The sequence below is a fragment of the Ailuropoda melanoleuca genome, chromosome 9 (genome assembly GCF_002007445.2).
Source record: "Ailuropoda melanoleuca isolate Jingjing chromosome 9, ASM200744v2, whole genome shotgun sequence".
In the NCBI taxonomy this organism is placed as follows: Eukaryota; Metazoa; Chordata; class Mammalia; order Carnivora; family Ursidae; genus Ailuropoda; species Ailuropoda melanoleuca.
The window spans coordinates 51489114-51501286 of NC_048226.1; the positions used below are offsets into that span (position 1 = coordinate 51489114).

Below are 12173 nucleotides of genomic sequence, written 5' to 3' on the forward strand. Positions count from 1 at the left end.
CCTTTCTCCTCACTATATATACAAAATCTTAGCATATCACATTTGTACCATGGACTTTTTTTTTTTAATGGGTTTTAGTGGGTGTGGGGACCATTGTTAGAATGTATAAACAGATTTGAAACTTTAATTGCCTTTGCCTGGCTTAATTATATTTGAAGAAGCAGCCCTGTGGATTTGAGGTTTTCCTATGCAGACCCCAGACCTGAGGTATATGTCTACCCCTCTCATATATGATTTAATGTTTGTTTTGCTGCCTCAAAGCTCTGCAGCTATTCAGTGTCTGATTTACATCATGATGATCATCTGGGGACGGAGTACTTTGTTAGAAAGAATCATTGTTTTTAGTTCTAAAGGGCAGAATGCCATAGTAATCCTATGAGATGGTTTCTCTGGCCTTTTAGGTGTGGATTTAGTTTTCATTGGTTTTCAGATTTATTTAGGTGAAAATCAACATATCTGCATAATGAATATGATTTACTGATCTTTTCCCTCATACTCGTCGACTATTTAATAATTAAATCTCAGAAGCAGTTTCTTTGAAGTATTAAGGGTGGATTTTCTTCACATCACTTTATTTTGGCTTAATTTTGAATATAGAAGACCTTGAAACAATTCTCAAAAATGAGGTACCTTGTCTTCTGCTGCAGCGATTAATCCTTTAATAGTATGGTGGGAACCCTGTGGTGGTCTTTAAAATACACACACACACACACACACACACACACAGCAGTTTAAGACATAAGCAGGTGTTTGGGGTAGTAACTGGAAAAACTAATCAGATCTAACCCCATTCTTAATGCCACATATAATTGGAGTGATTCAAAGAAAAGCACTACTATTGAACCACAGTGCATACGTTACAAACTTGTTTTTAAAAAAAAACAAACACACTTTTTATTTATTTGACAGAGCACAAGCAGGGGGAGCAGCAGGCAGGGGGAGAAGGAGAAGCAGGCTCCCTACTGAGCAGGGAGCCTGACATGGGGCTTGATCCTAGGACTCTGAGATCATGACCTGAGCCTAAGGCAGCCGCTTAACTGACTAAGCCACCCAGGCGCCCCCACAATGTATACTTTAAAAAATAACATTACTAGGTATTTTGGCAAGCACCCCCTCAGCTGAGTTTGTATCAATGGAATAGGTATATCATAAATTTTTGGTAGTCTAATATGCTTTCAATTTGTCTCTTACATCTTAAAAAAATGTATTAAGTGACAGGTATCATTTTGGTGTCTGAACCTTGTTTAACTGACATTTGATTTTATCATTGATATGCTATATTCCAGCTGTTAAACTTTTTGCAACTTCTCAGTGCCTCTAAATCCAGCCTCACTGAATGGCAGGAAATGGGGGTCTTATAAGAATATTATGATTAGGAGATAATATGATCTAGAGCAAGGGTTTGGCAAATTTTTACTGTAAAGGACCAAACAATAAATATTTTTGGCTTTGCTGGTCATAAAGTCAGTTACTTAACTCTACCATTGTAGCATGAAAGCGGTCACAGACATTAAGTATACACAGATGATCATGGGTATGCTTCAGTAAAGCTTTATTGCAAACCCTTGTTATAGAGCACTGGGTCTTAATCTTTCTTGGCTGCATATTGACATCACTTGGAACTTTGCAGATGCTTGGGTCTTTCCAGTAGGGATTGAGTTAATTGGTTCTGGGATGTTCCCTGGTTGTTGGAATTTTTTAAGGTGATTGTACTGTGAGCGAAGGTTGAGATCGAAGGTTGAGATCCACTGACGAAGAGGAAAGAGCTTAAATTGAGTCATGATTTGAAAATGAGCTCTGTACCTACCGTGTGACCATGACCAAATTGAATTAAACTCCTGTTTTAAGTTTCCTCATCTTTAAAGTGTGGTACTTACTTTAAGGAATTATTATGAAAATTAACTGACAAGAGCACAACTGTCATGGTCATTATAGATCCCCTTAAAATTGGGAGACTTGAGATTATTTAAAATCAGAAAAGAAGTTACTCTTTATATTGAGCCAAAATGCATTCTTTTTAACTTCATGATTCTGCCATTTTAGTAGTATAATCTGAGCCTAACCTCTAACCTCTCTAATCTGATAACCAACCCTTCAGATATTATAGTTTATTAAACTAAGTTAATTCCTTGTGAATTCTAAGCTCCTTTTACCATCTTTCTTAGAGTCATAGACCTGTTTTTTTTTTTTCACCCAGAAATTTTGATGTGCAGAATTAACTACAACTCTGGAGGCAAATTCTGACCAATATAGAACACAGTGGGTCTGTGTTTATCAAGGTTAAGGCCTGTCTCAAGGTCATTCAGCTAGTAAAAATAGAGGCAGGTTTCATGTTTAAGACCGTCTCACATTAAAACCTTGCAATTAATGAACTGGTAGACTCAGTCTTTTAAAAAAAAGTCCGGTCCCTTTTAAAACCTCAAACATTTTTATGAACTGCACTATCATTGGTTATACTTTGATTTCCATTTACTGAGAAAATACTGAAAATGTTCAGTGAAATGCCTTTAAATGAATTTGAAGTTCTGTACATAAGTACCTGAAAAGTCATAGTAAATTATTTTATGGTCTGTGAGCGATGCTTGGCATATTTGGATTTGTGGATCCCTTTAAGAACTATGACTTCCCCAGACTCTTAAGCCTATAGCCTGTAAACCACAGCTCTAAATATCTTCTTGCCACATACTGTTGAAGTTTGTGTTCGCATGCCTCATAGAGAAGTGTTGTAAGATACCGAGCTAAGAAGGTACACCCAGAAATATCAGGGATTTTACTTAGATTTTATTTTTTTAAACTAGTGTATCCATTATTTGACTCACTACTACAGTTTGCTTCAAATCATTTTTGGCATATGAGGATACTTGAAAGTAGAAATTAGGAAAGGTTAGAAACTTCTGTCCTTTTTACTGTTTTTTTGGAGTTTATGGGATAATTAAAAATAAATTCCAGGTAATAAAAAAGGAAAAAAGGTGTCATTAATGAGTTGCTCTGGTAATGTAAAAATTTCAGATCCTTGTCTTGCTGATTCACAACCAGAAAAAAATTTCAGCCAAATAAAGTATATAAAAATCTGAGATTAGAAATTAAATTGTAGGAGTAAACGTAATACCTATATTGTTTTACAGAGTGTGTTCACACTTCACACATGGCTGTTGCTTTTAATCAGAGCTAGTCACATGTTAATCTTATTGCTGATCTTTTGATGCTCCAGGATTATAAGGAGCATGATTTTCTGAATCTAGATTTTTCTGTTATTTCAGTCACACTGGCAGGTTGCACCCATTGTAAATAACTGCTCTGCATGTATGCACATACATTTAATTTATGCATGCATGCATACTTCATTTTGAACAAACATTTTTGAAATGACTGACAAGAAACATCAGCAAAACAAATAAAATACAGCAATAAAGAAGTAAAGTGTGCTGCTAATCGAGAGTGTTAATATAGTTGCCCTAAGATACTAAGCAGCCTTTCAAAAGGAGGAAACATGCCAGTTCTGGAAGATGACAAACTTCTCTGGTACTAAATTTTGAAAGGAATTTTTTTCAGTGGGGTTTTATATAGTTGATACCATGTAGTATAATAATTTCCTCAAAAACTTTTCTAGTAAATGAAGCAGTAGATTATGTAATTAGATTTTTTTATCTTTAATACAAGCTGATATAATTCTGTATAGATGATTTGTTTTCTTAATGTCGTATATATATTCAGATGCAAGGTGATTTTACATGAGCAGAATATAATTTATAGAGTTCTTTTAAATCTGAAAGTTCCTTTATTTCATCTCTCCTGGGGAAAACAGTATTAAAACATTTGTATATGGGGGTGCCTGGGTGGCTCAGTTGTTAAGCGTCTGCCTTCCGCTCAGGTCGTGATCGCAGGGTCCTGGGATAGAGCCCCGCACCAGGGTCCTCCGCTGGGAGCCTGCTTCTTCCTCTCCCACTCCCCCTGCCTGTGTTCCCTCTCCCGCTGGCTCTCTCTCTCTCTCTCTCCGTCAAATAAATAAATACAATCTTCAAAAATATTTCTGTATGTTTTTATTAATTCTTATAAGTAGAGTTGAAATCAGGTTTCAGCTTTACAGTTTGAATTTGTATATTTGCCTTTTACTTAAAAAGCACGTAATTTGAGTATTTAGAAGACAACCTTGAGAAGAGAATGCTCAGGCTAAATATCTTTAAGATACTCTAATGAATCATATTTGAAGTAATGAATTCTATTTATAGTGAACTCTTTAGAGCTATCTACTAACCAGCATTTCTGCTCTTCTGTGTTTTTGTTACAGTTGATATCTGACTTTACTTTCAGATGTTGCAGAATCTTAAAATGCTTTCTAAATGATAAAATTTTTACAATTTTGAAAACTGGGCATCGCATTTGAGACTCGTATTTTGACCATGCCATATAAATTACTGTATAAACCATTTCAAATATGTTTAAAAACCATGGAACTTGGCTTTAAGGAGATACGTCCTTTGGACTCAGTTTTGTTATTTGACTATAACTAGCCTTGAGTATATGCCACGTAATGTCTCTAATGGGAAGAAAGAAAAATTTCATAATTCTGACACCTTGAAATCAGTAAAAACTACCCAAAGCTTTTTATCATGTTGTCAACAAAACCCAATACTCGGCCGCCAAGCCAACTATTGATTTATGTCTTTTACTAGTTTCTTTAAATGTGAATATTCATGTTTTGTTGCAGAAGTACTGTTCTGATGATAGGATGCTACCCTATACCCCATTGGGAGTATTGTAGTTACTACTTCTCTAAAATCTGAAAATTGCTGCATCCTACGTCTTACTCTAAGCCTTTCAGATAGAATTACAGATCTGGATTAGTTCTGTTTGTTTAAATCTTAGGGGGTTCCAGATGTTCTCTACCTTTCAGGCATCCTTTTGGTTGAATGTTATGAAGGATGAAATACAAGTGACAATGTTAAGTCACTTTTCTTCAGAAACTATTAAAATTGGGTGTTAATGGTAGTTCTAAGGCCTGATGTTCATGTTAAAAAATAAAGGTCCACCAGTAGTTCATGGGCTATAAAATATACTAATACATAAGAATCTCCCAATGTTTAATCTTAAGAGGATGACAATAAGTAGTAGGAATATTCTGCCATCTTTTTTCCCCTTCTTTTCTTTTCCTCTGCTTAGTGTTCCTTTCCTTCCCTATCTGCCATATTCATCCCAGGAGATGACGGTACTTTTTATTACTTACAAGTTAGAAACCCTAAAGAGACAGAATCTGTGTGGCCAGACCAGGTGTTGAAGAAGCCTTGTAGATCAGTTATAGAAGCATTTTTGTGAGTTCTGGCTGCTCAGAGTATCAAGTTGTCTAAACTCTGTAAGTGTCAATCCCTGAGAGATCTATAAAACTGAAATTTTGATTTCTGACATAGTCTTAATATTCCGGGGTGGCCAGATGGTCTTAAGTCTTCATTCATAGTTTTTGCTCCAGAAAAGTTATGTTACAACCGAATATTACTTTCTTGGCATACCAGACTAGCTTACCACATCATAATAGGGAATTTGGTAATTAAATTTTTATTTAAATACCCAAAAAAGTAAGCATCTTGCCAGATGGCGTTGGTGTCAAGATTGAGGAGTCCCTTACCTGGAACTTGTTCATAGTGGGATTGCTGCGGGGTAGAAACGTACCTGTTTGGTGTGACAAATGTTAAAATACTAAGTATGGCAGGGGGTGCAGTAGGAGGTTCCTAACTGCTCAGAAGACTTGGAGAAAGCTGTCTAGAGAAGGCAGTGATAAGAATTGGGTCCTGTGTAGAAGTTTGCCAGGAGAGGGAGAAAGACATTCACTGACCACAAGGTGGCAAGAACTCAGGGGGTAAGTAGGTGAAAGAATAGAGTGTAATGGGAAAATGAAGTTGGGTAAATAGGTTAGAGCCAGGTTGTGATTTCTCTTTGTTATACATAGTAAATTTATGAATTTTATTTATCATACTGAGGCAGTGGGAGGTTTTAAAGTAGAGATTAGGTCTGTTTATATTTGCCTTTAGGACAAAAACATTTGGAGGGTGTTCATGGATTGGAGTGGGGAGTGATCTGGGTAGACCTTTTAAGGACTAGTGAGAGCAGAAATAACAGCCTTGTTTGAGTAGTGCAAAGAAGAAACAGAGCCCCATCTGAGATGGGGCAGTCACGTGAGTCAGTGGGGTGTGAACAGAAACTACTATATGTTGAGTCTAGGCTACTATAGGAACTGTCAAGGGTGCTTTATATAATAAATTTGTAAGTGAATTTATTCCAATGAAAAGTAGGAAAAAACCTGATCACAGTGAATAAAGAAGAAAAATTATACCTGTTTATGAAAAAACAAAATAGTTCTGAAAGTCTTCAGAGAAGAGAAACTTGATGTTGATACATATTTATGTGAAAATGAAAGTGGGGAAAGATCTGAGTCTTTGTACAACAAAGTTATTTCTAAAACCTTGATTTCTGATGTCTTCTCTCATTTTATTCTTCTCAAGAATACTTGTCTTTTAGGAAGATGTAAGTTTACACCTGCCTCATGGTTGGAATTTTGAGAACAAAAGAAAATGGTCAGGGAAACCTTCCCAACTTTTGTTTAGCACTTGAAGTGGGTGCTGTACTGTTCCCTTACCAGATGATTTGGAAGCACTGCTAACCTGCTGTAGTCCCAGAGAAACTTGTAACCACAGGCACCAAGATTAACCTCACTTAATGACACCAGATTTATATTCCACTTTACATTTTACTCAGTATGTTCACTTACGTCACTTTTCATAGCAACTTTGTGAAGAAGGCAAACATGGCTACCTTTTTTATGTGAGAAAAATGAAGTTAAAATTTTGAGAAGTAGAAACATTTACTATCATTCTTTTTAATCTCATTTTCTTTCCATTGCTTGTTAATCTGATTTTTTTAATCCATGAATATCTTTTTTTAAAAACATGCAAAACATGGTTAATCAGAATTATTTTAAAATGAACCTGAAGAGAAGATCGCTTTCAAGGATAGACAGAAAATACTAACAATAAAGAACAATAGCTGATACCTAGGTACGCTTTAGATTTGGAAATTGTTTTATTAAATAAAGAAGTTAGTAAAGTAAATGTTGATTTAGCCCGGAATGTAAGCTTTATTTTTGTTTGTTTAGCAAAAAAGTATATGAAATATCACTAGGAAAGAAAGTTAAAGATGGATGTACTACTTCACTCTCACTTCTAGCATTGTGGATTGTGGGGTTTTTGGTTGTTGTTTTTAATGACCTGGTGTGTGGCAGGTCCATAGCTTTGGTAGATCATTGTTATCTCCTGAAACTGTTTTTGGTAGCTCTTCAAAAAGGTCTTTAGGTTGCAGAGATATCTTAGCCCTTTTTGCTAAGTTTAAATGAAATGAAGGATATCCGCAGGAAGGTCACAAATGTCAAAAACCAAGTACAGTAGAGCTTATTTTTTAATCCTGAAATTTGGAGGAAAAGATGATGACCAGAGTTAACTGCTTTCACTTCCTAGTGAAGCAAAATTCATTTCTGTTTCAAGTGTATGGTTGGTTGCCTCACGTCTATCCCACTTAACATCAACTGATTAAAAATGAGTTGCTAGGCAGTTTGGCTGATTTCAAATAAGGTACAGCAGTGATAGGATGTATTGATCCTGATTTACGTGTGTTATTTATGAAAGCTTATGGTCAACCTGGAAGAGCTCACCTATTCTGAGATTTGATTTTGATAGAAAGAAGTAATACAGAGTTTTGATATCTGTAGCATAGTTACGGTTTTGTTTTCGAGAAGAAACACAGTACGCAGGAAGAATATATTTGTCATCTGTTAAGCTTTCAGGTTGAGGTGTTCTGTGCTTAGTATAGGATTAAAGATCACAAATTAAATTATAATTCTTAAGCGGTGGGGTAGGATACAGGAAATGTCTATTTTAAGAACTAGGTGAGGAAGCCTTTAACAAATCACTATAGAATGTTACATAAATAGAAACACCCTGCCTGTATTTACAAACCCACTTGGCAGAATTTTAAGAAGTGCCCTCTGGGCATACTGTACACTCCAGAATAATGACTGTTTCTTTTTTTTTTTTTTCCTTTAAGATTTTATTTGAGAGAGAGAGAGAGCAAGCAAGAAAGCACAAACCTGAGAGGCAGAGGGAGAAGCGGGAGCTTGATGCAGGGCTCAATCCTGGCACTCCAAGATCATGACCTGAGCCAAAGGCAGATGCTTAACCAACTGAGCCGCTCAGGGGCCCACGGAATAATGACTTTTATAAAAAAGATATTGGAAAAACTAGTACAGTTGTTTGAACATTGATTTAAATTTAATTTTGAAATACATTCAGCTTTTCATAGGAAAATAAATTCCTATTTTCATAGGAAAATAAAGCCACTAAATTTCAGTTAATCATTTCCATGTTTTAGTGTCACTATACAGCAGAAAACTGAGAAATTATTCTTTAAATACCATTAATTAAACTAAACTAGTAATAGAGATACAGAGAGCAGACTATTCAAACCAACATTTAACAACACTTACTTGAAAAAAGTTTTGTCAGGGTGCCTGGGTGGCTCAGTTGGTTAAGTGTAAGCATCTGCCTTTGGCCCAGGTCATGATCTCGGGGGTCCTGGGATCAAGGCCCCAGTCGGGCTCTCTGCTGAGTGGGGAGTCTATTTCTCCCTCCCTGTGTGCTCTCCCTCCCTCTGTCTCTCTCAAATAAAGAAAATCTTTAAAAAAAAAAGTTTTGTCATGCATTGTGATGAATGCTGGGAAAATGAAACCTAACTAGTATCCCACTTCTCACGGGACAGGTAAAGGAGTCTGTTTACTGTTGCTCTTCTCCATGTGAAGTACTTGTTCATTCTCCTGACTTCCAGCCCATTTACTCTAGGCAATAATCTGACTCTTTTACTATTCAACCTTATAGAGAAAATAAAAGCTGATAGATGGATGTCCTTAAGTACCTGTCTTCAGACTTCTCTCTGTATGTTGATTGTCTTTGCTGTCTCTTCTAAATATCCAAAAATTTGCTTCAGGATTCCAGAATCCTTCTCTTTGAATTTTTTTAATACTTTCAACTTTTCCCTTTCTTAGTGAATTCATTTCAGCATTTAAATGTTCATTACTTTCAACTTTTAAATAAACTCGTACTCTATGTCTCCCTCTTCCCTTTTGCAACCAAATTTCTCAAATTGTATTATATATCATAATTCATCATCTTCCATTCACAATGCAGGCCACTCTTAACTTTTTCTCCTTGCCCCACTGATCTACCAGTGTCACCTGCTCTAAGACCACCAGTGACCTCCTAGGTGTTCAGTATTTGTTGAGTGAAAGTAATGTACGTTTCAGTCCTTATCTTAAATTTTTGGCAGCATTTTCATGGTGGACTCATTCTTGAAATAACTCTATTCCTAAAATCTGTATCATTTTCTAGTTTATTAAATTGTAGGATTCCTCAACATATTGGTCATAGTTTTTTCCTCATGATCTCATCTGTTTACTTCCATGGCCTTACTTACCACACATATTCTGACAACTCATTTTTATCACCAGCTTAAGCATCGTATTTGTATAGCCTTTGATGGTAATTTCTCCACTTGGGAGCTTAAACGAAAAAAAAATAGTTAAAATTTTGATTGTTATATACCAGGCAAAGAGCTAAGCACTTTCTGTTTATTATCTCATATGGCCCTTGGATATAATAAATGAAAATGCATAGATCTTTTGCTGGTAATTTCCCTACTTTTATAAATAAAACAGTTCTCAATCTTTAGTAAGCATCAGAATCACCTAGAGGACTTCATAAAATGCAGATTTCTGGGCCCCACCTCCACAGTATCTGATTCAGTAGGTTGGGATGGGGCTTAAAATTTAGATTTCTAGCAAGTTCTGGATAATGCCCATGCTGCTGATTTGGGAACTACATTTTGAGAATCACTACATTAGAGAAGCAGAATAACCTGCTGGGGTGTGGCAGAGCTGACAGTTGGTTCCAGGCAGTATCTAGAGTACACCCATTTAACCCACTGTTCCCACGCTAAACATGTTAAGCTACCTCTTTCTTAGGACCTGTCAGACACAGTCTCTTCACAACTACCTAAAACTGGTCCCAAACTGGTCCTCTTCCAGAGATCCCTAACTGCGCTTTGTATAGGATGGAAACATCCCTCATTGCCTTGAAACGCTCCCTCTCCCGTATTCAGTCTCATCAAGCACTGGTGGTGGTTCTTCCACAAACGACTTTCCTTCATTTGCTACCACCATCAACCAAGTCAAGTTGCTTCTCATCTGGATTTCTTTTTTTTTTTTTTTAATTTTTTTTTTTATTTATTCAAGAGATAGAGACAGCCAGCGAGAGAGGGAACACAAGCAGGGGGAGTGGGAGAGGAAGAAGCAGGCTCATAGCGGAGGAGCCTGATGTGGGGCTCGATCCCACAACGCCGGGATCACGCCCTGAGCCGAAGGCAGACGCTTAACCGCTGTGCCACCCAGGCGCCCCTCATCTGGATTTCTAAAATAGCTTCCTAACTAGTCTCCCTGTGTCTCCTTTTACCCTCCTTTAATTCATTCATACAATACCAGGAACAGTCTTTTTAAAAGGTAAATGGGATTAATGCCTTATTTAAAAATCCTTTTCATGCTTTTAGAGTGAAGGCCAAAATCTTTACCATGGCCTGCAGTGCTCTATGTGACCTAACTACTTCTGCTTGAGGATCATTTTATACTATTTTCTTTCTCTTCATTATGCAATTATGTAATCCTACTGGACTCTTAGAACATAAGTGCTAAATCTATTCAGTGATTTGGGGTTTTATAACTGTGCACTAGAACCATTATTGGGTGGTATTCTGTTCTATAAATGTTCCACGTTTTATTTGCCCACCATCAATTTTTTTGAACCAAGAACCTGCTTATGTAAAGAGTTTTATGTTTGTTTTCTTTTGTTTATTCTCCCCCTCTTGAGTGTTGGTAAGCCAGAGCACTATGGCATGGCGATATCAAAAAGGAGTCTTAAATGACAGAGGACAGATTGTCCATAAAAAGTGGCATTTTAACAATGTCTTCAAGGGGGCGCCTGGGTGGCACAGCGGTTAAACGTCTGCCTTCGGCTCAGGGCGTGATCCTGGCGTTATGGGATCGAGCCCCACATCAGGCTCTTTCGTTATGAGCCTGCTTCTTCCTCTCCCACCCCCCCTGCTTGTGTTCCCTCTCTCGCTGGCTGTCTCTATCTCTGTCGAATAAATAAATAAAATCTTTAAAAAAAAAAAGCCTTCAAATACTTTTTTTTTTTTTTTTAAGATTCTATTTACTTGAGAGACAGATTGAAAGACTAGTGGAGGAGGGGCAGAGGGAGAAGCAGACTTCCCGAGGAGCAGGGAGCCCAACTTGGGACTTGGTTACAAGACCCTGGGATCATGACCTGAGTTGAAGGCAGATGCTAACTGACTGAGCCAACCAGGAGCCCCTGTCTTCAGATACTTTTAATTTGGGAGAGTAGATAGTACCAGTGGGATGGTGCTAGGTTCACTAGTAGGAACCGGAATATTAGGGCCTTGTGTTCTAAACTAAGGAGTTTGAACATAAACCTATAAAAGCTCTGTTGAACCATTGAAGATTTTAAGTTAAGGGAGCAACTTAGGACTTAAACGTTTTAGGAAAATCTCTCTGGCATTATGAAAAGAAGTATGAGCATTGTATTTTGAAGCAAGGAGACCAAGAAATTATTTCAGTAATTCACTAACCCAAGAGAACAGTGACGGGTACCTGAATTAAGGCAGTGGTAGAGAAACAGAAGGGATGGAACAGATTTAAAAGAAATTAACAGATTGGAACCAAAAGCATTCAACTCATTAGTATATCTTTAGGCTGCCTCTCCACATCGTTTCCATATTTCAAGATTAAGGAATTAACTCTCCTCTGAACTCTTCTTTTACTATTCTAGCTTTAATTGGTCTTTTTCACTTCCGAATCAATACAGGAACAGTTATGGTTTACACATCTAGTACTTATGACTGACAGCAGCTGTCATTGGGTGCCAAACACCATAATTTGTAACACTTGACTTGCATTATCTAATTTAATTTCTGTATCAAATCTATGATCTGGTTGGAAGCATATGAGGTAACTGAGGCACATGCTCACATAGCCAGTAACCTAAGCCACCTGCCTCTTAAAGCTTATT

The 12173-nt window shown here is 37.0% G+C and overlaps 1 protein-coding gene across 2 annotated transcripts in view; it reads left to right on the forward strand.

The window, feature by feature from the left end:
- The window catches only part of ZBTB10 (zinc finger and BTB domain containing 10), a 31719-nt gene that overhangs the window by 12430 nt on the left and 7116 nt on the right, over positions 1-12173 (forward strand). The window lies entirely within an intron of this gene.